The sequence below is a fragment of the Acanthopagrus latus genome, chromosome 15 (genome assembly GCF_904848185.1).
Source record: "Acanthopagrus latus isolate v.2019 chromosome 15, fAcaLat1.1, whole genome shotgun sequence".
Lineage (NCBI taxonomy): Eukaryota > Metazoa > Chordata > Actinopteri > Spariformes > Sparidae > Acanthopagrus > Acanthopagrus latus.
This window is the reverse complement of record NC_051053.1, coordinates 23,600,833-23,627,199: the sequence shown is the minus strand read 5'-3', so window position 1 is coordinate 23,627,199 and position 26,367 is coordinate 23,600,833. Positions and strand designations below refer to the sequence as shown.

The window sequence follows — 26,367 nt, the reverse complement described above, 5'->3', positions numbered from 1 at the left end:
CTCTCTCTAATGTAGGAGTGTGAACCACAGAAAGTGTTTGGCACAGAAGCAGAAGCTCATAATTATTTGAATATTTTCTCCCTCATGAATAATACAAAATATTGCTTGCTGGACTGGGTGCTCTGTGTGTGTGTGTGTGTGTGTGTGTGTGTGTGTGTGTGTGTGTGTGTGTGTGTGTGTGTGTGAGTGCTCCTCTGTGGTTGTTTGTGTGGTCCGTATGTACATGTGCACCTGTGCTTCTGAGCAAGGCACCAAGACAGCGTTGTTTGTGCATGCACGTCAGTCTGCCCTCGCTGTGTGTTTGCTGGGTGCACATGCTTAGTTTTGCATCGTATACGTCTGAGTGCAAGTGCGTGGAGGTGAAAAGGTTGCCAGTCACCGTCCTTCAGGGTTGCAGGCTGCCAGTGAACATATGTTTGTCTCTGTGATCTCTTGGCCCAGCAGCCACACAGGCTCGCAGTGTGCGTTCCCCTCAGACTCCGCCACTGCCAGGAGAGCAAACATGTTGATGTGGAGTCTGAGCGAAGACGAGAGAGGAGCTGCAGCAGCGACCTGGTGGATGGATGCTTGAGGTTTAAAAAGCACGGTTGGCCTTAAAACTGTGGTCCGTGCAGCAGGATGCATGCTTGATCCAGATTTGTGTCGGGATTGCGTGGGGTTTAAAGTACTCGGGTGCAAACTGGAGTATGCAGACGGCTGTACAGCTGGTTCACACTTCATCAGGGCAGCTAACCACACCGGTAATGTCTCCGTTTAATGACAAAAGAAGAAGGATTTGATGCTTCTGCACCCGAAGAGTCGGCTCACATACACACTGTGTAGCATACTGTGGTTATAAAACAGCTGACATGACTGTGACATTTATACTTGTGTGGGAAAGTAAAGCCATCATCACCTGTCATGTCTTCGCCACAGCTGGTTGGATTTTGGCATCTGCCAGTGTAAAGCCGCCTCTGACCGTGTCAGGCTTTTCCTAATGTACTTCTACTGACAGTCTCACAGGAATGGATATGAAAAAGTAGTAACCCAGCCCATTAAAAAAAGTTGAACTTTCAGAACTTTGGACGGAGAAGAAACTTTTTCTTCCAGGGTTCTTATTGAGCCTGTGAAATGTCTTTTGACTGCCTCAATAAGTTTTGGATTCCACCCATAATACGGTGTTGGTAGATTTCTTGGTGAATATGACAAATGTCATCTACAATTTGTCAAACCATGTTGCTCCTAGCAAATTAACTATTGTGGAAATCCCCATTAGAAATATGAACATGCGTATCCGTTGCGATTGTTGTGTATGGAGAAGGCTTGTGTAATTATGAAGCTGATCAGAACCAACATGAACTGAATGACATCGCCAGGTGCACTTACAGCAATGTACAGAGCAATACGTAGGTGTAAATTAGAAAGGTGAGGTCACATCACAATCTGTGTGTTTACAGGAGGGAGAGTTATTCTAGAGAGCGTCTCTCTGTCTGCAGAGCACGTGTGATTGATGGTAGGCGGGGGAAGCAAAGGCAGATTGTCCACAAGTTAATTGATCCTGGATGACGTGAAATGCAAAAATGGGTCGCCAAATATGAAATATGTGTGGGAAACACTGGTGTGGCTCAGCAGTGTGTAAGGTTCGGCTGCTCGTGATGTTTCATGGTGGACTATGAAGGAGACTGTAATCGGAAATGAGTGTCAGCGTTGCTCTGGATCGGAAGAGGGTTGAAAACTAAGATGTATTGTAGCTTAAATAGAAGAAATTGGGAAGTGTCAACCTGGGGATGATTTGTTTGATCCATTAAAAGTACTTGAATGATTGTAAAGTCAAAGTCTGCTTGATTAGTGTTGGGATTTATCGTGTTGGATGTCTTTTATGTGCCAGACAAACTAGCAACAGAGGGATGAAACTGCTAACTGTAAGATGAGAGTTCTGTGTTTGTAGAAATCATTGCAGTTATTTTAACGTGAAATGTGAAACTTCAACAAGTCGAAACCCCTTTTTGAACATTTTGCCACAAGAGGGGGCCAGGACAGTACAGCGGTGGTCCATGACTCACTGACATGTGGTCATAAACGATCATCAACCCTCTTCTCTTCTGTATGACTCAGCTTTGTGTGCAGTTTATTTTTCAGTTTAATCAGCGTAGTTATTGTACTCGGGTTCGTTGGGCTCCGATGTGAGTCAGATAAAAGTTTCTCTCTGCCCAGAAACTCCTCCCGAGCTGACGCCACTCGCCCACTTCAGAGGGCCGATTTGATAGAGACGTCCAGCCTGTTTTCAGTGAAAGTCATGTCACATTTGTGCGAACTTGGACTCAACAAAGTCAGAGAGAGGGAGAAAAAAAAACTGGAGGAGGGCTGGAGGAAGCGAGGAAGAGAATGGCCACGGGAAGGCCAGAAGGCAAGAAAAGAAAAGAGCCGTTCCTTATTCATCTGATTCTAATTTGGATGTAAATTGCAGGCTGATGTCACGGCGGAGCGGCATGTTGCTGGGTAATCACAGTGGAATCCAGGAGAATGAAGCCAAAAGAAAAAACGCAAACTGCCAGACAGGTGCACAACAGAGCCTCTCAATAGAGCTGTCGTTTTATCTGCGCTATCTATCTCGCACACGACAGAACATGGGCGGCGTTGCATACGACGACGCCGATACACGCTGTCGGGTAGCACAAGCCTCCAGTTCAATCTGAAGCTTCTGCATTGAGGCCGGAGCAGCTGTTCCTGCCAACAGCTAACTCTCTTTCCTTTCTTCTTCTTCTTCTTCTTCTTCTCGTTTCTCCGTCTCTCTCGCACACACTCCCATACAAATGCATCCCCACCCTCGTTCTCATTCTACTTGTTCCCTTTTTTCCTGCCTGCTCCGTCTTCTTTCTCCTGTTTTTTTTTTTTTTTTCACTGCGCTGCCACTAACTCTCCGCCTACATCGGCCCACTTCTGGGCGGCGTGCCACTGTCCCGGCCGCCGCCATCACATCTGCTGATGATAAGTTTACTTTCACTCGGTCGGCGTTCATTAACCAATAATGATCAGCAGCCTGTTTATTTGCGCTGAGGCGAAAGATTTGACTTCTAATTGTTTAGCTCTTGTAAAACAGTGTGATGTTGCTTTCCGCGCATTCCTCCACTCTGTCCTTATTTGATGATGTCACTGGTGGATTGTAGGGGTTTTTTTGGTATGGGGCAGCGTACGGCTAAGTGACTGCGAGAGCCTTCAGTAATCCCTCTGTTCAGGATGGGGCCCGCTGGGGCCCAATGAAAGATGTAATAGGATCCCTCTGTATGCCTGCTTCCCCTGCAGGGTTAGAGATTAACACCAGTGTCATATTCGGGTCTGTCTGCCAGAGCTGGACCTCTCTGTCACACTCCCTAACAAGCCTGAACATTTCTCAGGCTTCAGACCAAACATCTACATAAACTATTGTCGTGTTTGTCAGGATCTCTTTTCCAGGGACAAGCTTTTTTTTCTTTTCCCTTCACAAAATTGGACTGATTCAGAAATGTTTTTTCCATGAGTTACTATATTTAAATCTGGAGAAAGTGGCATCAGTATCAATGTCCTTATCCCGCACTGATGTGCTGAAATATGTAAGGTTTGAGCCGCAACCGCATTTCACGTATTGATACCGTGGCCAAAACAAGCAGCCGTCATAACCAAAAGCTTCCCTCCTGTGTCTTAGTTATTTTTCCAGGTCTGCCTTCTCTGCCAGAGAGCAAAGGGCCTCCAGCATCATTTCCTTCAGGCTGATGACGTCTGTGGAAAAACAGAACAACAGCAGAAGAAAAGGCGGCGGTTGACGGCAGCCGCTTCTGTGTCAAGCCCCTCCGCGAAACTGTAACACACACACACACACACACACACACACACCCTCCCCCCTCCTGAGGCTGAACGCACAGGATGGATTAGCGTGACGTTTAAAGTGTCAGTCGGCCAGGGTTTGTGTGAGGGCTCGCCGTTCCATATTTTCGATGCCACTTGTTCAAGTGAGGAAAACATACGCGCCGACGTCCAGATGCAGGCATGAAGAGAAATAATAATAAAAAAAAAGGAGATACAAGGCTGCCAACGCTCACTGCCAGCAGCTCTGGAGCCACTAAAACAGCCAGCTTTGACCAGTTTCAGTGGCAGCAGTGACAGAGAGAGGGAGAGCTGCGGCTTCTGAGTAGAAACCCAGTCTGCTGCAGTTTGGCAAATCCCTGGACCTTTACAGTGTGTGTGTGTGTGTGTGAGTGTGTGTGTGTGCTCGGTCTCCAGTGCTGGAGAGGCTTCAGAGAAAAGACAGAAGTGTGTGTGTGTGTGTGTGTGTGTGTGTGTGTGTGTGTGTGTGTGTGTGTCAGTGCATGGCCACAGTAGTCTGGCGAAGCAAACGTGCATACGTGCACACGGGGACTTAGCGGTGGGAAAACTCCTCGGACGCGTGCACGTACGCACACAGGCGTGCACACAGTCAGGAGTCAGCTGTCTACTCCTGCTTCTCAGCTCATTAAACCAAATCCCAGTGACTGGACTGAAGAATTTAAATTAGAGCCCCCCCCCCCTTTGAAGTTTGGCCCCTTTCAGCTCACCGTAGCCGTAGTTGCACTTTGCCAGGTACGACACGCCCACTTTGTCAGCGCTTCGTGCGCCTTCATTCAGTGCTGCGTGTGGCCTCTGCTGCACCTTTGGGTGTCACACCGGCTGCTTCGAGCTGAAACTGGCAACCCTTTTCGCCTGGGCGCCGACCTTGGGGAGGGGGAAGTTAGTTTTAAACCCTGAAATCGTATATACGTGTAAATCCGACAAAAATCCCCTGCCCAACACTCCCACCCGGCCCACGTTTGTCTGTGCCTTGTAGCTCCAGGGTCCCCACGGAAACTGGATAACAGCAGTGTGTTTAGAGCAGCTCAGGATTCATTTGGGATAACAGGGCTCGCCTGACAGGCCGAGGGGACCGTCCATGGTCTCCAGCAGTAACCGGAGAGAGAGAGGGGTGAAAGGGAGAGCAGATTAGAGACTTTCAGTGTGAGAGTTGAGGTTTTGCAAGGAGGCCGATGCTCCTGCTCACCTCACACAACTGCACTGATGATTTTGTGTGTTTTGTGAACCTTAGATAACCCGTTCACACCCCAGAAAATTCCATGAGAGTCAACAATTTTTTTTTTTTACTGTGGGAAACATTTTTTTTTTAAAAACCTATGTTGAGCTCTTATCTTGCGTGTGCTATAGAGAGAATCAGGAAATAGGTCAGAAGTGTTTATCCCTGCGGTTTTTTTGTCAATGAAAGATGTCCTTCAAGTTTTCAGTGTGCTTACTGATAGTTTCAACAGCTGTAAAAGTCATTGAAGAAGAGACAAGTGAGCAGCTGTCTCCAGCAGAAGAATGCAGAAATCCTCTCCATCATGCGATTTTTGTGGTCCTTGACATTTGCCACGATGGCTTTATTCTTGAAACTACTCAGAACTTTTCAGTGTTTGTTGATGTAAACAGAGATACTGTAAAACCTCCCCAGATAAATTTCTGGAGCAGCATCCTCTGAACCCACAGGAGCAACCGCCTGGTCAACAATCTGCATCTCTGTTTGATTTTTTTTCTCATCTTCTTTTTTGCTGTGAACTTCACAAGACATCCCCTCCCCCTCCCTCGCACGTGACCTCCGACCCAACCTTGATTCTTCCTTTTTCACCGTTTGCCAAATATTTTTTGGAAGAGGCCGCCCCTGGCTGTTTCTCTATGGAATATTCTCACCCCACCCCACCAGCCCCTCCTCAGCCAGGCATCATCCAGCGGCCCTCGCTCTCTGTATCAGCTTTTTGTCAGGGATTTGCCTCCTCAATCCCACAAATCAACAGAGGATAGATGCCTATTGTGCCTAATCAAAGCACTTCCTCCTGGGGTAATCCCTCAATTTGAGCAGGAAGAAAAGCCCAGTGAAGGGGGGGAATGTTCTGGATCAATCCTATGAAGGGCCCATATTATACACTCTCATTTAGATTTCACCAAAGAGACACAGCCAGCCAGCGTTCTTAAACCCCCCTCCACTCCACTCCAACCACCTCCGACTGCTCTCCTTTTCTGTTTGTGTTTATCTTTATTTTACTCCCCTTTCTTCCCTTTATTAATCTGTTTTTCCTTTGGTGTTATTGTCGGCGAGTGTCCTGGCGTGCCGGCTGGTTAGCACGTGGCAGCTCTTTCAGCTCAGCTTGTTTACCGGAGGAGAAGGTTGAGGATGATTGACTTGTCGCTGGCGAAAGCCTGCTCGTACAGTGGATGTAGGATGACAGGAGCATCAAGCCTCGATGTTTCAGTCAGCCTCTACACAAAGGCCGAGCCAGCTTTCGTCGAGTAGGTGGAGATGTAAAGACATTTGTCAGGTTGCCTCCATTGGGAACTTAACGTATGTCATTTTGGTCATTCATGCTCAGATAAGTGGGACATATTGTTGGATTGCCTCCATATTTTTGATGCATGTTTACTCCCTTTCTCAATCTGTGAAATGAAAGATGGGGATCACACGAAGGATTTTTTTTTTTCCATTTAAAGCAAACCTGATACAGTTCAAATGTTGTGACCTGAAATCCTCCAATCAATTCAAAACCGGAGATGATGCTTCTCCCAGTTACACAATCAACAAGATGCAACAATCTCAAAAGATGACTCAAACACTGATTAGAGGATTTGCAGTTAACCAGTTCTGTCAGTCAGGTCTGACGCCATCATCAGCCTCCAGTACAAAGGTTGCTGTAGTGATTGTTACGTACACAGGACAAGGACAAGGGAACACATCTTGAAAAGGCAGGTGTGGATTTGTAGATCGTGGCAGAATAAACTGGAGCCCTGCCCTGTTTCAACAGAGAGGGGCTGTGGTTCTTCAGGCAGAGTTGAAGTCTGTGTGGAATAAGAGTAGAATCACTGTGATGTCATCTACCGGGCAGCGACCACTTTGAAGCCGTGACTGTATCTGACACCGGACATTGCAAGAGGTTGGCATTTCCCAGTTGAAATTTCAGGCTTCTGACCTCAAAGTGTTTCAGATACAAGACGACAAAATGACATCTTTTTTTGCAAGTGCACAACAACAACGGTCAAGGTAACAGATGCCGTTACACATTTTATTTGACTAACCTTTTATACATGGAAACCTCTCTAAATATTTTGTTCTTTAGCCTAAAAGAAAAACTGTAGACTACAAATACACCGTGTTCCCTTTTAATGGGCGCTGCCATTGTTGTGGACGTTAGAAAACTACCCCTTCATGAAGTCGGGGTAGCTGGATTTCACAAGTTCACGATTAGGATTTCCAGCATCGAGTGGCATTGCACAGTACTGAAACTCTCTATTGACAAAGACTTGAAACTGGAGCTTGAAAACATAAACTCGTTAGGAAACTGTTTCCTGAGGTAATGAATTGAGTGAGAAAGTTGGCTTCATTTTTCACACCTGTAAGCGCCGTCTATGTTTTACACAGTTATTGACAGTGTTGTGCGGCTAACAAACATCACATTTTGGCCGTAAACAACAAACATTAGTGTTGATAAATTTGTCATTTTGGAGCGAACTGGTAAAGTTAGACACAACACTCCTTTAAAGGGAGAAATATACTTGTTAAATGCTCTTATTTTTACTGGAATGAAGCCTTTCATACTTTTACTACATCGCTGGTTGGAAGTGCTGCCAGCTTCTCTATAATAACGCACATAAAAATATAGCCATTTTAATTGTCAGAGTAGGTGCTGCAACCTTGTCCGACTCGCTGGCTTTCTTAATAAGTTGCTATGTCTAGACACCAACAGATGTTTCTCTTGTGTCTCTCAGATCTTTAAGTAGTTGCTGTGTTAGGTCTTATAGACAGCTGCTGTTGGTTTCTGCCTAATGTCTGTCTTGAGAAAAGATCCCTGGACTCATCTGGACAAACCAGGATAAACAAAGACACAACACAGTTACAGAACTATAATCTCCACGCTCCACTTGTTCCTTCTACTCCTCTAATACTTATATAATGACAAATTTCTCTATATTTTGATGTCTTTGATGTTGAAGTCGTGTCTCCACGGACTGTCTCTTTATTCCACTGATCCAGTGATGCCGTGTAACCCAAACTCAGGGTTTTGGAGCTGCATCAATAGATGTCAATGAACAAAGCTGACAGAACATGACCTTTACCGGAGTTCTGAGGTTACTGTTCTCAAGCGGAGGAAGTCAAAATAGATGAGTGGATTAAGTGAAGGCCGGTGTCCCCGGAGACTCATTAGAATGGGAGAGGAATAAGGAGAGAAAGAGAGAAAAGGACCGATCCCAGCTGGACCGGCTTCCCTCCACATCTGACCTCATCGACAGAAAAGACGTCACGGCCGTCCATCTGGTCAGGTACCCAGACAGCAGAGGAGGCTGTGCTCTGTACACCCAAATGATTATTGTTCATGTATGTTTACATTAGAGTTCATTTAATGATCCAGTTGAGTAGTAGAACAGGCACATTATCTCAGAGTGAATCAACAATTCTCCAATCCTCACATTTAGTACTTAAGTATTAGCTCAACAAGAGGACTCTGATGATTTTACTGCTTAGTTAGAAAACTGTCAAGATACAAATACGCCAGTTCGCCAAATGTGGCATATTTAAACAGCTGCTTTTCTCCATCAAACAGTCCCAAACCTAAAGATATTTAAAGTTATAAAAGAAACAAAAGCTGCAGATTCTCACATTAGTAAAGCTGGCGCTGCTGCTTCATGCACAACTTGCAACATCCAAACATGCTTCGTCTCCCCACAGCTACACATACGATGTACGGTGGCCCTAAAGTGCAAATCACAACAGTAAATAAGAATATGTATGAAACTTTACGATTCCTCAAGCTCGGTTTTCAGTGTTATGCCGTGATAACAATGTTCTTATAGTCTGGTTAGGTTTGGGAACAAAGACAACTTGGTTAGGGTTAAGAAGACGATCATGTTTTGGCTGACCTGGTTCTGTCGCAACATCCAGGGACAAAATATCCAGTTTGGTTGCTACTAACAAAGCTGGAGGACGTCCTGATGGCTCCTTAAATATATCTGATGGTTTCATGCTTACAAAATGTTGAGCAGTGGTCTCTGGCCTGGCTGACTTCTCACCCAGCTATCACACCACAGCCATCCCCTCCACCTCCTACATGACATGTACTGTAGAAATAATTATTTGATACGTATGTCATATTATTAGCAGAAAAGTAAAATGCTGACTAGGCTGCTGCTCCACAGCCACAGTCCTCCACTACTGGCTATTCAGAAGCACTATTTGGAGTCTTGCCCAGAGGCACTTCAACAGCTTTCAATACATTCAAAGTACAGGACGACACTTTTCTCAGACCGATGGTACACACATGTATCTGAAGTCCTACTTCGTCCATCTTCGGCAGCGGTCCGGTGTAAGATGGCAGCCATGTGTGGCCCAGATTGTGATGATGTGATGGATGATGTGAGTAATTCTCATTAACTGGGAAATGGCACATTAACATTTATTACTTTTGAAAGAGGCATGATTACCTGCGTTTGCATCGGTTGAACACAGCCCTGTGTGCAGGCGCTTTTAATTCCCAGATTACGCTATCCTCATATATACGCCTTGTGAAACAGAACACACGGCTGCTTTATTTCCCTCCTCGCTGGCACTTCCAGTAACTGCTGTAAATGTTTCGTCCAACTCCTCTCCTTACTGCGACTTCCTCCATTTAGAAGTGAGGGTTTTTTTTGTTTTTTTTTTTCAGCAGAAAAAATTCTGAGCAGCCGTTGACTTTCTCGGTCTGTCCACTCCTCCAGTGCTCTCTTCGCTCTCTGGGGCCCACAAGTGTCCCAATCCCTTCTTCTGGCCTCGGTTTCTAACCTAGATCAAATGTTAGGCTTTAAAAAGCTAAAGTTTGATGTGGATGAGCAACTGCCTATGAAACACTTTAATCCGCAATGCTGTAATGTATTTAATTTCACACCCTGTGATGGTGTTGCCCCTTCTTAGGATTACCCAAGGGAAGAAGGGAGTTGGGGGTGGGGGCACGAGGGCAATGGCAGGAGAGGAGGAGGGGGGACAGTCACTGGAGCCCGTCGTCGGAGAGAACAAGACTTTAAGACGTAGGATGAGAGAAAGAGAGAGAGAGAGGCAATCAAGAGCTGTACAAGGAAAGGTGGGGAGTGAGGGTAAACAACAAGGGGGGGGCGAAGATGCAAGAAATAGGAAGGAGAGGGAGTGAGAGTCAGGAGGGAGAGAGTGATAAGTGAGGGGAGAAAGAGGCATTTCTTTAAACCGAGGAGAAATCTCGCCATGGAGCCGGCTTCACGGAGAAAAGAAGAATGCCACTTTACAATTTGGAATGCTTGTATTCAAATAGGAGGTCGGAGCTTTGGAGCCCGAAGAATGCAGCTATATCTGCATTGTCACACCCCCTCCCCTGCTTGGATAAGGGGAAAAGACACCCTGGCAAATCCCATTGTAGAGCTTGGGAGCTTCATAAAAGTTAAGGAGCGATGGATATAGTCTTGGCCCCCTTATGAGATGAGGATCTATCTGGCCTGGCTTCGGAAGCCCTAGACGCATACGCAGGGATATTGGAGGCAATAATTCCCCGGGACGGGAGCACACACAGGCTCCTTTATATCGTCCCCTAATATCCAATTTACGGGCTCAGGCCCTCCGCCAGAGCAGCCCCCGAGAACTTAGAATGCACAAACGCCAGCGTGAGATGGAATTAGGGCCAAGTTCTCTTTTCTTCTGTTTGCCAAAAGTTTGAGGCTTACAGAAATATGAAACTGTTTTTTTTCTCTCTCTCTCTCTCCTTCCCTTCCTCCCCTCCCTCACCCTCCTTCTCCTCCTCTTCCTCCCACCCTCCTCTGTCCGTTAACCCAATTCATCCATTAAACAGACAAGGAACTGAAAGCAATAAATAATCTGGACCCGGGATGGAAAAATGACTCGGTGTTGTGTGGTTCTGGTTAATGACACCGCGAGCTTTTCCAACACAGTGAGTAGGAAATGTTGTAAACAAGCATCGCTGATTGGACATAAGACGCCGTCGTTAAATGTATTTGGTTTTCTTTGAAATTTGTCAGGCTGAGGGTATTATGGCCTTGCCAAAGCCTGTAAATAAGGGGGGGGGGGGTTAATTATTTAGAGGAAAACCAGAGGGGGGGTGAGGCGAGTCGATCATGCTCAGATGAGTGGGGATTTATTTAGGTTTTTTGGGTGAAAAAGTAAAAGTTAGAAAGTGTATACATGCTTAAGAGGCGTGATATTCCCCCTCTGCTGATCTCCTTATCCTCTCCTTAGCCTCCCTAAGCGGTATGTGGTGCACACACACACACACACACACACACACACACACACACACACACACACACACACGCACACACACAGTGACTTTCCCTCCGCTATTGCTGGATGAATCTCCCATGAACCTTGCCAGCCTCCCTTGCCTGTGGATGTATTTACTCATAACAAGGGCTTAGGCCAATAAGAATATATGGTGATTTATACTGTGACCAGCAGGGGATTGTGTTGCCCTGATGCTTTAAGTATTTTACACTTTGCTAAACTCTCTGACACCTCCGTGGATAAAATCCCCCCCATTTGTACCAGCCCCTTCTCCGCCCTGCTCGCAACTCTGCACAAAGCGACAACAAAACAAAACAGCGATTGAACATCGCAGCGACGCCGAGGCGAGCGACGACTCACAAAGCGCTTACACCAAACAGCGTAACGTAACAAGAGACCGACCTCTTGCAATAAAAGAAAGCATCGTTTTTTTGGGTTTTTTTTTAAATTACATATATGTTGACGTTAAAGTGACAAAGGCTTCTAGCCACCATGGTTATTCTCTCATTTCCAGCAGATTGTCAGCAGCGGTTTCTTTTAACCACGTCCACGATTGTTTCTTTACCAAGTGGCGTTGTATACATGACTTTCATATCTAGATATGGAGGGGATGGTGGTGGATATACAGGCAGAGGGCTTCCAAGCCAGTGACCACAGTTCAAGACTGTGTTTCAACATTTGTAAATGTGACACCACTCGATATTTTTAAGGAGATCTCAGGACAATTTCCAGTCGCGTTTATGGCGACTAAAACAGGTGTTTTAGGACAAAACAATCTCGATGAACGCCAACCAACATAGTCCAGGCTAATAAATTATATCAGATGAGGCCATAAACTTGGAGGCATTTCTGTTACTGGCATCAGCATGAGAACAACTTTATATACAGTGTCAAAACAGTTAATCAAGTATATTTGATCAACAGAATTGTTTGTTGGAGAATTGTTTGAATTGTTTGTCATTAATCAACCAAAAGTGGCAAATATCTGCAAGTCCAAGCTTGTCAGATATCAGCATTCATTGCTTTTCTCTATTCCATGTTGTTCAAAATAATATAGCTTTGGGCTTCAGACTGATTACCAAATGATTCATCAATTAATTGAAAAGATAACTGACAGATTAATCGGTGGTAAAGAGCTATTATATTAGGTTTTCATTGTCTGCTGTGTTATGTTTTCTAAGACAAAGTCACTCCCATAAGGCTGATTATTTTATAACTAATTATTCATTTTTTTTTATTTTTATTTAAATGAAACGGAGGAGGGAAACTTCAGGCAGCCTCTCTCGCCCACGCCATCCATCTCCATCGGATCTTCTCGCTGTCTAAATTTACCAGGTCATTCTGGCCAAACTCTCCAAATGGCTCCGCATTCGAGAAGCCACGATGCTGATATCATCCATCTACCTTCCCGAAAAGGTCAAGCAGAGTGTGCTGGAGTCATAAAAATCCCCCATCTCATTATTTGAGCATTTCTCCGGCCGGTGGCAGGGGTGCAGTGCAGTGGAAATGGAATGATATATCGGAGCTGGTCAATAGTCGATCCATAATGACTGTGTTGTTGGGCTTTCACTTTAGAATAATTTATATCCTCGCTGATCAATAACTAATCTTGAGCATAGTCAGCGCAGAAATAAAGAGGAGAATGATGATGGCGACGGGGGGGGGGGCTCTGCTGGAATGTGTGGGAAACTGATGCCCCCCACCTCCCATCACACACACACACACACACACACACACACACACACACACACACACACACACACACACACACCTAGGCAGGTCTCTGCTCCACTGAGGCATAAAGTAAATCATCAGAGTCTGGAAAGTTTTGGCTGGAACCACACTTTTTTTTTTTTCTTTTTTTTTTTTGGAGGGAAATCATTGATTTTGTGTTAAATCATAATAGCTCAGATTTGATTGGTTTCATAAAAATTGATTCTCGTTGATTTTTTTTGTGTATGCGTGTGTGTGTGTTTGGGTTCCGTGCGTGTGCACGTGCATGAATGTGTAAATCTCAAAGTGTTTCCATCTGTTTACAAGTCATTTTACATCTTACACCTGTTTTTGTGTGTGTGCGTGCATGTGCATGTGTGTGTGTGTGTGTGTGTGTGTGTGTGTGTGCGTGTGTGTGTGTGTGTGTGTGTGTGTTGGCCTGTGGAGCTGAGGGGGCTGAACCCTCTGCCCTCAGATTAGCCCCTGGTTGATAGGATTAGGCTCTAATGACTGGGACTTGGAAGACAAAGGGAGTTTCTGCAAAGAGGCTTAGATATGGAAGAATTAGCAGCAACCTTCCATTGCTCTTTCTTTCTCTCTTTCTTGCTTTTCTCCTGCCTTGTTCACCCCTTCTCTCTCCCTCTCCTCTTCTCTTTATGACCTTTCCTCTCATTGTCTCTTGCATATTGTCTGGATCTCTCGTGACACTCCGCTGCTTTCTTCTAACTGTTTCCCTTCTGGTCATCTTACAAGTTTTGTGTGCTGATGCACCTGTCAAAGTGCTTAAAAAACGCAGCGAGGCTCACCGCCGGAAAGTGAGATGACTCTGCTCGTAAAGACACAAACTTTGCCTTCATATTAGAAGTTTAAAATTCACAGATTTCTGAAAAACGGCTGACCCTGCACCGCGTCTCTGTGCCTGCTAGCAGTCTGGGGTTTTTATTGGCATGTTTTCAATATGCACATCAGTTTTTGTGTTACAAATTCGAGTCTGCATCTGAACTCGTTTTTCATTTCTTTCATTTTTCTTCTCATATGAAAGTCCAAGTTTATTGCATGACAGGGCAGCCTCATTTCCACAGCATTTATTTCTATTGCTTTCGCTTCTACAAAAAATTCCTCCGTGCCCACAAAGAGCCAATTTGGGCTCGAAACATTTTGTGTTCTTTTTTTTCTCGGGCATATTAATGAAAAAAGTTGTAGCAAAGTCCGCATTCGCTCCCAGAAAACTATCCACATTTAATCTCTCAAACATCTTGAAGCTCTCCTGTACGTTTCCATGCCATCAATTCACCTTCTGCACCGTGCTGCAGTGCCAATAGGTCTGGGTTTTTCTATAGCCGGCCTTATTAGCCTCTATGCTAAATGGTCCGATGCCCAAAGGCCCCGCTCAGGTTCTAATTGCCCCGGTCTCAGATGCTCTCTGAGAGCGAGCAGCAGCCGAGACGCAACACAACAACGGCAAAAGAGAGGGATTTAAGAGATTTTCTGCCAGCTTACGTAAGAAGAGAGGAGAGCAGCTCCTTTCGGTTGGAGCTGAGAGGCTGCATGTGTGTTTATGTCTGCAGAGATAAAACCAGTGGTGGATGAAACCATTAGAAGAGTATTGCTCAATAAGCCTTGGTATTTTAATTTGGAGCAGAGCGTGTGTGTGTGTTGTGTTTTGGAGAGTCGTGTAGCGATGCCTGCGAAGAGGAAAAACAGCGAGGGGAAGAGCGGCGGAGGAGCCCGAAGTGAAGGAGGGCGGGGTGGACGTCGAGATTTGTTTGGGAAGTCATGTATGGTGGTGTGAGTACGAGGGCCGAGTGTTGGTTTACTGAGCCCCAGCTGGGCTCTAATCCGGCTGACTTTCATAAACCTGACTGGGCAGAGCAGGCAAATCACGGGCATTAGCACGAAGGAAGCACTGTGAGGTTGTCCACAAGCCAATCTCCTGTCAGTCTTAATCCAGTTATTGAGCTGTTTATTTAGTTTCTTGCCAAAGTCGCGGCTTTAATTTCATCATTAAGAAAATATAAAGGGCCACATCTGGACAGGCGGTACAAGTGACCTACTATCCCTTAAAAACTGCACACGGATGTTTAGTTTTTGACGTTAACTTCTGTAGCCTTTATTAAAAAGCTCATTTTTGTCTGTAAATATTCCCCCGAAAACGTAATAAAACACACAATAAGTGACTAATAAGTGGACTAATTTGGCTTGATGTGTTAATGCCTCGCTTTGATTCTCAGTGAGAGAAGTTCAAAGCCTGGACGGCGGAGGTGGGATCTGTGAAGCAGCCTCGGCGCACATGTCTGAGGCCGCCGCTCGCACAAATCCTCAAAGCCAAATCAACTGCGTTTACAGTGTAATAACGGTGACATCATGCCGTTTTCCTAACTATCCCCTGAGTTATGTTGAGTCCAATTTGCCCTAAAATGCTTACACACTCACTCACACACACACAACAGTGGAGTGTATGGCCGTGCGCACACACACTTCTCCCCTGCGTTGTGCGCTCGCAGCCCGTTGGCTTTTATCTTGCGCTGGGCACTAGATGAGGACCATATGCAGCCTCGGCGCAATTACAGTGTGGTGAATTGGTAGAACAACAAGAGGGCGTTTTAACGGAGCAGTAAATGCAGGTAAGGGTCTTTATTAAGCCGGATCAGGTTGCGCTGATGTTGTCAGCCGGAGACTGGCTCTCAGACAGTGTGTTTGTAGGTGTGTGTGTGTTTTTGTACTGCAGCTGAATTTCTTTTGCATTCAGCGACAGATATGTAGCCGTCAGAAAATCAGAGGAAACACTCACCTGTGTTACTTTAAGAAGGTTTTGGGTTCACGCGGGCCGAAAAATTTTGAGTCTGTGTCACACACACACACACAATTTACCTGTCTGACCGTTTGAGGGAAATTGCTTGTGATCTGTAACGGTTTCAGACGTTTCACCGCACCAGGCTTTTTTTTTTTTGTCTTTCTTGTGCCTGAAAGGTGAAAGGTCAATCTCTAAAATGTTTATGCGCGGCCCTGTGATGTCGACTCCCTCGGGACACTCAGATTAACCCACGCTGCTCCTAAATCTCTGCTGGGTTTAGTGTTTCCACAGGTAGGAACAATGAGACGTCACGGGTCCAAATACATTTTAAAATTAAATTCCCACATTTAATCTAACTGGACGTGTCACAGAAGTAGTGCTGCCATCGTTTATTGGACGGCGCCACGAGTCCAGCATGTGAAGATTCACTTCAGTTGAAGCAGAGTTAGAGAGTAAAGGACGACATGTGATCAAACCAGAAGTTAAACTACATTTCGGTCATATTTGCACGATGATTCAAGGAGTTAAACTACTGTTTTGCGTTCAACTTTGGCCCATAAAAGGAAAGAAATGATTGCTATTTTATTTTCTGTGCTATAAAATATGTTTTTATATATATAAATGTATATCACGCATACAGAATTTGACAACTTTACTTGTCAAACTAGACTTTCTACTTAAGGTAGATGCTTTTTAAATTAGCTTCACCAACACTGACTAAAAGTGCATCATTATTATCATCTTTAAAATAAAAACTTAGAGCCAGACACAAAAAGCCTCATCATGCAGAGTGGATCCTTTCAGAGTGTTTTATTCTAATATACATTATATTGCTTGACTGTGTTGTTGCATAAATACCTTTTTTTCTTGTCATTCTTTACATTATTGGTTCAGTTTTTTTTTTTATTTTCATTTACTTGCACGTACACAGTCATATTTTCTTGTATGTGCACCCCCCCCAAAAAAATCACCATTTAATTTGTCCATCATGCATATTTTAATCTAAAATCTGAACCTGCAGAGTAACTAAAGCATTCAAATAAATGTTGTGAAGTGAAAAGTACAATTATTTGAATATATATCTGTAAAAAAATAGGTGAAAAATATAAATAGATGTGTGACGTGCTGACGTTGTTTTCTTCTACAGATGTCATAGTGAACTACTTTATAACATCTGTCTGTTATTTCACTTGTATGTGACTTAACAGTGTGAGTGCTGATACAGTTAACACACTCATCTGTTAATTAGTTTAAAACAAATGAGTATCATTGATCAATACTTCACTGTAGCCACGCGTTGATTTAAGTTCTACATCCGTCTGTGATCCTCTGCTGTGAGATTGTGACACTTGATCCGTTGAGTAAATGAGATTTTGGGGTTATATTCCAGGGTTTGGTGAAAATAACAGGACATGGGAACTGGACCCTCTGCTGCAGTGGAAGTTCTGGTGGTTTGGTGGTGAGGATCAGATCCAGGCACAATGTAATCACTGCTAACATGTCAATCCAGTCTGATTAACTCTGTCACTGTTTCTGTGTGGAAATCCCATTTTTTTCCCCCGTTTGGAAAAACACAGGCGGTGAGCCGCAGCCGCTCTGTTCCTGTCTTTGTTGAACTACAGTATCATTCAGGGTCTGCTTTACAGTTCACTTGTGTTTATTCAAAAATTACTAATTAAGCTAAATTGTTGTCGTATTACTCGGGCTGAGTGATTACCACAAGTTCTCAGTGACAGAGAGAAACCACCTGTTTTTTTTTTCTCTCATTTGATGAGTTTACAATATCCGGATAATGTTTTTCGGAAAATATTTAAAATTGAATTGATTTTTTTTTTAACCTTGGAGTCAAATCCAAGTCCCCGAAAGTCGAGAAGCTTTCAGTGACCGCGTGCAAAACATTACAGCTCTTACAAAACATGTGAAATCCGATGGAGACCTTTTGCACCTCCAGGAAAATTTGGAAAATTGGGTTTTTGTTGTTTTTAAGTTTTAGGTACAAACCTCTCTGAGTTCAATGGTTTTCACAGAACTTTTCCATCCTTTTGAAAAACACAGAAACACATTTACCGTGGTGGATGAGTCATTCAGTTTCTGATTTAGATAAACAGCATGTAGAACAAAGTGCACCTCCTGCTGCAGAAGGATTTATAGGAAACATTCAAGAGTGAACGCTGCAGGTACGGAGCTGCTATAATTCAGGCAATCTTAATGACAACGTAATGACTTTTAATTCCCCCCTGAGTCGGTGCGGTGTGTGTGTGTGTGTGTGTGTGTGTGTGTGTGCCGCACTTTATAAGAGAAATCTTCAAATTTACAGGTTCCGTCTGCATTTAGAAAAATCAAGGACGAGGCAAAAAAAAGTGAGAGGGAAGAATAATTATGTGCGGCAGGTGTGGTATAATGTGTGATAAACAGAGGAGGGAAGAAAGAGCGACAGAACAAAGGGTACAAAGATAGAAGTGTCAAACAGTGGCGCGTGCCAAGTCGTCTGTTGTTGTCTTCTGATGGTTATGACACTTGTGATAATTAACAAAAGCTAAGTGGAATAAATTTACAACAAAATCACGCTACCTTGATTCTTTGACAGTTTTGCGTGTGGGCATGTGGAAGAACTTTTCACAGAAGACAAGTTTGCGTCTCATTGTCTGAGAAGAGGCCTTGGTGGATTTTCTTTGTGGCAGAATAATTGCTTCCATTTATTGCAGCAGAGCCACAGAGAGCGCGGCAGCACCGGCTGTACCTCCACGTACCTCTGACATTTGCTGTTATGACGGGGATTTATGCCTTGAAAGCTTCTTTATTAGGATCCCGCAGGGTCGTACAGTACAGCGGAGGATCTTAGACGGGATGATGTGACCGCTGACCTCTTCATGAACTTCAAGCGGAGATAACTTTGTTTACGAGAGATGGCTGTAGGGTTCACTAGCAACCGCTGCAGTCAATCAGTGTGTTTGGTAATCTGATTCGCCGCTGCCAGGATGGACGGGCGCCCCTCAGCTGAACTGGTGTTCAAGAATCTGACCTGGTGTGGAAACGTATTTATTCTAAAGTGAAAGTTGCATCTAACATCAAACCTGCCTTTTATATCTTCAGCCTGCTCTCAAGTCTTATTCCTCTGAAAGAAACTGAAAAGACAAACCCAACACGAGTTCCTACACCTGAAGGACGACTCATTTCGTTTTTGAGATTTTGAGATTCTTTCCTTTCAGTAGCCGAGTCGTGTCTGAGTATAAATCAGCCGGAGCGACCTCCAGTCCTCTGGTAGTGGAATTTTTTTTTTTGTGTGTCCAGGAGAGGAAGCGGCGTTAGAGCCTGGTTCTCACTCAGCACCTGAAGGCATCTGAGCCTGATGATGTTTTCAAATGAAACCACATCTTTTCTCCGGCTCGGCATCCACGCAGATTACAGGCCTTTTAGTAAACTGATATTCCAGCGAGTTCCTTTCTAATCTCCTCTAGTCTTTTCTCTTTCTCTCAGCTCAGTTGATTGGACGTTATGAGAAGTAAAAAGACTCAGACTTGTTTCCACTGTAGTCTCAAACCTTTTATTACGTGTTATCTTGTATATTTCTCTAGATTTTACCAGTTATTTTGGTATTCTTGCTTTTAACGAATATTATTACATCCAACAAGGATGTTATGTCTTCGCTCCTTTTCAGTTTGCTTGTTTGCTGGTTTGTCAGCAGGATTACACAAAAACTCCTGAATGGATTCTCATGAAACTGGGCTGTAGGTTGAGTCTCAGCCCAGAATAGACCCCATTAACCTTTAGTGTGGATCTGAATAAAGGGATGAATTCTCTTAAGTCTTTAACATTGCAAGATACGTTTTTTTCAGACTGGTTTCTATTATCCCCTCTGGTCTCTCTGTCTGCTTTACTTCAGTTTATTTGACGTTCCAGAAAGGACGGCATCAAATCACACACGGCTACAAAATCAGTCTCATAGTCCAGGAGACTTTTTCGCATTATGATCCCGAAGTGTGCACTACGTTTTACGACTGAGTATCTAATAAATTTCACTTGATTTTATCACTGTTATTTTGATATTTTTTGCAGTTTGCTGAAGTTTTTATTATTGCGATCTGTGTTTTTCCATTTTGCATCTCTATTTGAGTTTTTTTAGCTTTTACATGTTAAAAACCTTTCACCTAAAGTTGGAGTTGATCCCTGGAATAGACAAATAAACCGTCAAAGTTTAATCTGAGACTGTTAACTGTGCAATTTTACAAGACATTAATTAATTGGCTGTGTATTTTTCCTAACCGTCCGACTTCAGTGCTGCAGCTTTTATCACCTCTGCTGATGTGAGTCCTGCTCAGTGGTTTTGTGGGGTCTGTAAAGCACAACCGTACTTTCATCGACTGCGTGTTTACTGCAGACTGCTGGATGATACGGATCAGCCACAAGCCAAACGCTGGTCGTGGTTAAAGTTTTTATCCTCTACCAGCTGCTTTGGGCAACAAACCGGCCGTCGTGTGGACGAATGGTTTTCACTAGGAAAAGAGTCAGAGTGGATCAGTTTGTGAAGAAAATCACAAGCTTTGATTTGTACTTTACAAATCTGTTATTTTAATCAAAGAAACATCCCAAAACAACATGTTGCCTCTGTGTCGATCCTCTGCACTCTGCAGTGACATCATACTTCAATAATTACCTTTATGGAATATTATTATCAGCAGTTTAACGCTTGACGTTTTGTACATTTTGAGAAAAATCAGATTTCACTCATTTGAAATATAAACAAATTCATCACATTAACAAACAGTAAAGCTGTTGACGCGTCGGCTCTGTATGTGAGGCGGTAGCAGCTGAATTATTGATCATGAACCTGTAAACACACAGAATAGTACATTCTGAATCAAAGCCCTTCTCATGTTGCTGCTGCGTCTCTACCGGGGGTTTGCTGGTTTATTACCACTAGGCTATGCTGTGCTCCCAGGCCACTCTCCACTCCAGCCTCAACTCACACCCATCCAGGAAAAGATGAGTCTTCACACCTCCTCTGCAGCCTCCCCCTCACTCCTCCCTTCCTATCGCTCTGTCCCCCACCCCTCCACCCCCTCCTGGTTTTATAGCTCGGCTCCAACACCCAGCTTTTTCCACTTGTTCTCTCCTCATCGTCATCCTTCATCTCTCTCCTTTTTTTTTTCTCACTTTTTCTCCCTCCCTCTCTGCCTCCCTCCCCCCCTCCCTCGCTCTCTCTCTCTCTCTCTCTCTCTCTCCCTCTCTCTCTCTAAGGTGCTGATCAATTCACAGTCTCCCTGGGAGGTGTGAGAACCCCCTTCCACCTCCACCTCCTCCTCCTCCTCCATCCTCACCCATCCACCCACTGCCACCCTGAACGGTGCGACTGGCCAACATATGATACCCCTTCCCTCACCCAAATCCTCCACCCATGGATTTTTTTTTTGGGGGAGGGGGGAGAGAGGAGTTCATGTGATGATGATGATGATGATGATGATGATGATGACAGCACTCCTTTTTTGTCTTCTGTCCTTCCTTTTTTTCCCCCCTTCTCTCTGTCTCCCTCAGCAAAAGTGTCTGTGACACCATTAGCACACCTGAAATAATAGCACTGGTGACAAATGCTGCAGGAAGGGGAGGGCGAGAGACACTGAGACACAGAGAGAGAGAGAGAGAGGGAGGGAGGGCGGTGTGTGTGATAGAGTGATGAGTTCTCTATCTATCTGTGAGGTTAATTCAGACTCAGCAGCCTTTCAGAGTAAAAGTGGAGCTGCTGACCCGGAGGCCAGTGGCACAATGTGAAAATTGACTGGCAGCATTCAGCACGATCACAGACCTCCGCTGTGTGTGTGTGTGTGTGTGTGTGTGTGTGTGTGTGTGTGTGTGTGTGTGTGTAGTGTTTATTATTCCGTATGTGTGTCTAATTTCGCATCATATAGAAAAAAGCAGCTGTTCATCACGTATGTATCCATAAGTGTGATGCGTCGATGTCAGTGTGACTCACACACACACACACATCCAGCTTTCAGTGGTTTGCGGTTCTTTATGAGTCCACATGTTCACGTGAATGCAACACCTACGTACGGAGAGGAAGCAGCTGCAGTTTTCTCACATTTAGGCCCTGACGGAGCCAAATGAGGCTTTAAGTGACTGTTTTTATATTTAACACGTGAAGATACCGCTGATAGTTTCTTACACATCGTGACATCTAGAGAGAGGGGGACGTTCTTTAAGAAGCTGCTGAGTGCTGGTGTTTGTGCACCAAACTTAATGTAAAAGCTGATGCCGTAAAGGAAAAGTTCACCCAAAACCATCTGCCTTTGTGGATGGAAAGTCAAGGGGAAGTTGTTGTCGGGCGTTCTCTGAAACAACAGAAGTAGATGGAAACATATAAAACAACCGAAGACAAACTTAAATGTCTGCGCACAGCTCGTCATGATCTGAGTCCGGATCTGAAAAGACATTATTTATAAAAGACATTATTTATGAGCTTGTTAACATTTACACTTTAAGGTTAAAAGCAGCTTCAGTGAAGATTTCAGACTTTAAAAGGGTGTAAATAACATCTGTGCAGACACATCTGGCATCTTGGAGCTTCAGGTGACGTGGATTTTTGCTTTTTATTGATTTAATCTGTTGTTTTGTCCCCGTCTACTTCAGGTGTTCAGGAGAATTATACCTCACTGTGTCAGAGTGCATGAGAGTGAGTGTAGATAAATGAGTGTTCATACTTCTCTGCTCCTTTTTAATTATTTCTAGTATATTTTTATGCATTTGTAAGTATGTTAGTTGCGGCACAGAAAACATGTTGATTTTTGCACTGAAGCTCCAGAAATGTTTTGTGGTGCAGATAATGACTGAGTGTTCATTTCCAGGTGAACTTCACCTTTAACGCTTCCATCTTTTTCTTTTATGACTTTATTACGAATTTGTTCATGATCGCAGCCTGCAGGCTTCATGTCGTGTCACCAGTTTGTCTCTTACGGCTCCAAATCATACAAACACATAAAGAACACACACACACACACACACACTGGATGTTTCACAATAAAAGGCAACACGTGGAAGGAGCACCGGCACTGGGATTCTACTTTTTATTGGCATGTTGAATTATTCACATGGACAAAGAGAAAGAATACAAACACGACAGCTTCTTCACAGACTCAGACATCACACAACATGTGCTTTAAGGTGAAAAAAAATGTTGATGGTGCAAAAACAAAAAAAAAACAAACAGTAGATTCATCCTGCAGGAGTTTGAATTTTTTAATCTGGATTATTTGAGCTCCTTCTGCCCTTTTCTGCATGTCGTGTAATTTCCAACAGCTCCGGTAGAAGGCGCAAATGATTAAGCATTAATGTGTGTGAGAGGCGACCAGAGCAGCAGCAGCAGCAGCAGCAGCAGCAGCAGCAGCAGCAGCAGCTCACACTCACATGTGGGCCAAACTGCAGAAACATCCAGCAGCAGCAGAGGAAACAGAACCACCGGGTCCGAACTGACCCGAGCTAACGCTTCCAAATTAATCCTGCGATTTATCAAGTTTTAATCATTTTCATCCAACTGTGATTTAACACCACTGACCACAAACCAGAGTATTTACCGCGATGTGTTCGGTGCCATGTTGTTATTCTCCGAGACATTAGTGTCATTATTTTAAAATAAATCCATCGCTCATATCGCTTCCCATCATCCTTTGAGACAAACTGTGTGTTAAAATAACCCCAGTACACTTTTTTAAATCAGTAGTTTGTATCGCTCGGTGGTTAATGAGGGTGTAACACGTGTCTGCCTGCGCGTTAAAGCTCATTACACTAACTTTTAGAATAAATCTCAAAGGCAAGAGAAGAGAAGAAGAGAAAGACGAGCGCCAGATTTTTCTTCTTCTCCTCCTTCTTCTTCTCCCCCCTGACTGAATAATTCCTGAGCTCACACTGCGCCTAAACGCACTCTTAATGAATCCGGCTGGGTTCCTCTGACAGACGATAATATACTAGTAGTTCCATATAATTAGATAAGCTGTGAAAACTTTGCAGCAGGTCTATCAGTCTGCCCTGAGAGCCGCGGCGGTGACACAGAGCAGAGCACAGAGCCTCGGTGGCCCCTTTTTTTTTTCTCTTCTGTGCTGCAGATCCCGACATGTTCGGGGCGCAGAGCTGCGGGGCTGCAAGAAGTTTGACCTCAGTTTGACTCCTCAGGCAGCCGGAGAGACCTAAAACAACAGCCAGAGACAAGCAGAGGCCCGGACCGTCACACAGACCTGCACTTATTATTATTATTATTATTATTATTATTATTATTATTATTATTACCATGTATTTATTCTAACACAAACTGCACTTTTTCCCCCCACAATTAATAAACCACATCTGCAGTATTTATTACAACATTCTCCGAGCTGGAAATGACCTGCAGAGGCTTGTGATAGTGAGGAGGAACACACACACCTGACTCTCTGAGGGTGTGTGTGTTTTATAAACTCAACATAAAGGCAACAACTTGTTGTGTGTGTGTGTGTGTGTGTGTGTGTGTGTGTGTGTGTGTGTGTGTGTGTGTGTGTGTGTGTGTGTGTGTGTGTGTAGCGGAGCACAGGCCCGCCTGATAAACGCGCTCCCGTTTGTTTCGCCAGTCAAACCTGCTGTCAATTTACATTCAGCCGCTCGAAAGTAATACCTGCTGATTTTATTGAAACGACTCACAGCATTACCGTCATCGCAAAGCGGATTAAACAGAAAATGACGGTATTTTGCCACCACCACCCTCCTCCTCCTCCTCCTCCTCCTCCTCCTCCTCCTCTCCTTGCTGTCTTCCAGGATGCCAAAGCGCGCTGACCCTCACGGAAGAGCAGCTCCAGGAGAGAAAGTGGAGCTCCAGTCTCGCTTTTATAGACGCTAATTGAGGGAGCTTAATTGCTTTATAATGCCACTGTAGTTATTCTACAGTGGTCCGGCGCTGATGTGGTCTCCTCTCATGTTAATTTAGCTTTGCTTTCTCACAATGACCCTCTAATATTTAGTGTGCCTTGTGGTGCAGCGAGCTTTATAATCCTGTTTGCGTTTCTACTAAACACACACTTTTTTTTTTTTGCGAGTAACTTGGATTCAAACGGCAGCTTAATTAAAAAAATACATTCCTTCAAGAAAATATCTGAGTGACAATAACTAAGCTTTTAAATTATTTAATGTGGCGTTAAAATAATAAAGGAGCTTCTACTCACCAATAAATAATTAATTTAACAAACTCGACGAGCACCAGGCAGCCCGGATTATTGTTTGATCCGGTTTTCTCTGTGCGTAAAAGTCCGTGCGTCCTGCGCGGCTCCGTGGCTCCTCTCTGCTCTCCGCGCCCCCGGAGCCTCGCCGGCCGGCCGGACTTGCTGCAGGCTTTTGATCGTCGTTTCATGCCTGTAAATGTGTCCTATCGGATCCCACCGGGCGGGTTTTTTTTTTTCAACCGCAGGAATCAACGCGGAATGTGTGAAGCCGCATTATCATGTTATGACACCGTTTCTGGCACCGGGGGCAGATGATCGATGACTGGACGCGCAGCACGGGGGGGAGAAGAGAGAGAAGAAGAAAAGAAAAAAAAAACTTCAAGCAGACCAGCAGCAACACCTCATGAGCATAATCAGAGGCTGTTTTACACACTCAGTTCACGCGTGATGGGCTGAGAGATAAATAAAAAGTTGGGCGGAGGTGGTCGTGTGGAAAACAGACAGAAATCAATTATAATTTCTGTGGAATCCTTTTTTTTACGCACGCGTCTCCTCTTAAAACCAAATCCTGTCCATGTGACTTATCCCATTTTTTATATTACTTCATATGCCATGAAATATATCGTAAATATTTAATGGAGATTTTGAAGGTAGTTAAACTTCTTAATTAAAAAAAAAACTTGATAGATTAAATTAAATAAGATTTGTACTCCTTTATATCCCAGCGAGGAATCAAATAGAACGACGGTGACGCAGTAAATTCAAACTATTTTGTTAATTTACAGCCACACATTAATCAATTATATCATTACTTCTTCTTGAAATTACTCGGGTGGAAGTTTCCCCTCCATAAATTAAAGTTCATCAATATTTGACCAAACTTTTACAATCTTCCAGCAAAAAGCGTGGAAGCTGGAGTGAAGGGTTCATAATGAAGAGACAGGGAAAGTTTCACAAGTCGTCTGAGAGGAAAGAAAGAAAAGTTCTGGACGTGAGTGGTGGTTCTGGGTTTTTTGGGGGGGTTAGTCAAAATGTGAGAGAGTGAGTAATTAAGTCAGTGATATGAGGACTGGTGTGTGTGTGTGTGTGTGTCAGAGAGAGAGAGAGGTAAAGAGGTGTCTCGGTCAAATCTTCTCTGTTTTGGTGGATTTACAGCCTGACCGAGCTGACAGGAAACGCAGAGTTTGTGTTTTGTGCCCGCGGACGATGTTTTGTTTTGCGCCTCCTCGCAAAATGTGGCCTAAAACCGATCAATCAGCCCCGGATCGATCATGAGGGGAGCCAATAGGGGGCTCCCATCGCTGAGCCTCTCTGCCATTGGACAGCCCGGGCAGACTGGAGCGACCCATTCAGCGCTGCTGTGGGGGGGAGAGAGGCGCGGACGA

The 26,367-nt window shown here is 44.3% G+C and overlaps 1 protein-coding gene across 2 annotated transcripts in view; it reads left to right on the top strand.

The window, feature by feature from the left end:
* Window positions 1–26,367, top strand: part of LOC119033769 (homeobox protein Meis1) — a 217,620-nt gene that overhangs the window by 107,183 nt on the left and 84,070 nt on the right. The window lies entirely within an intron of this gene.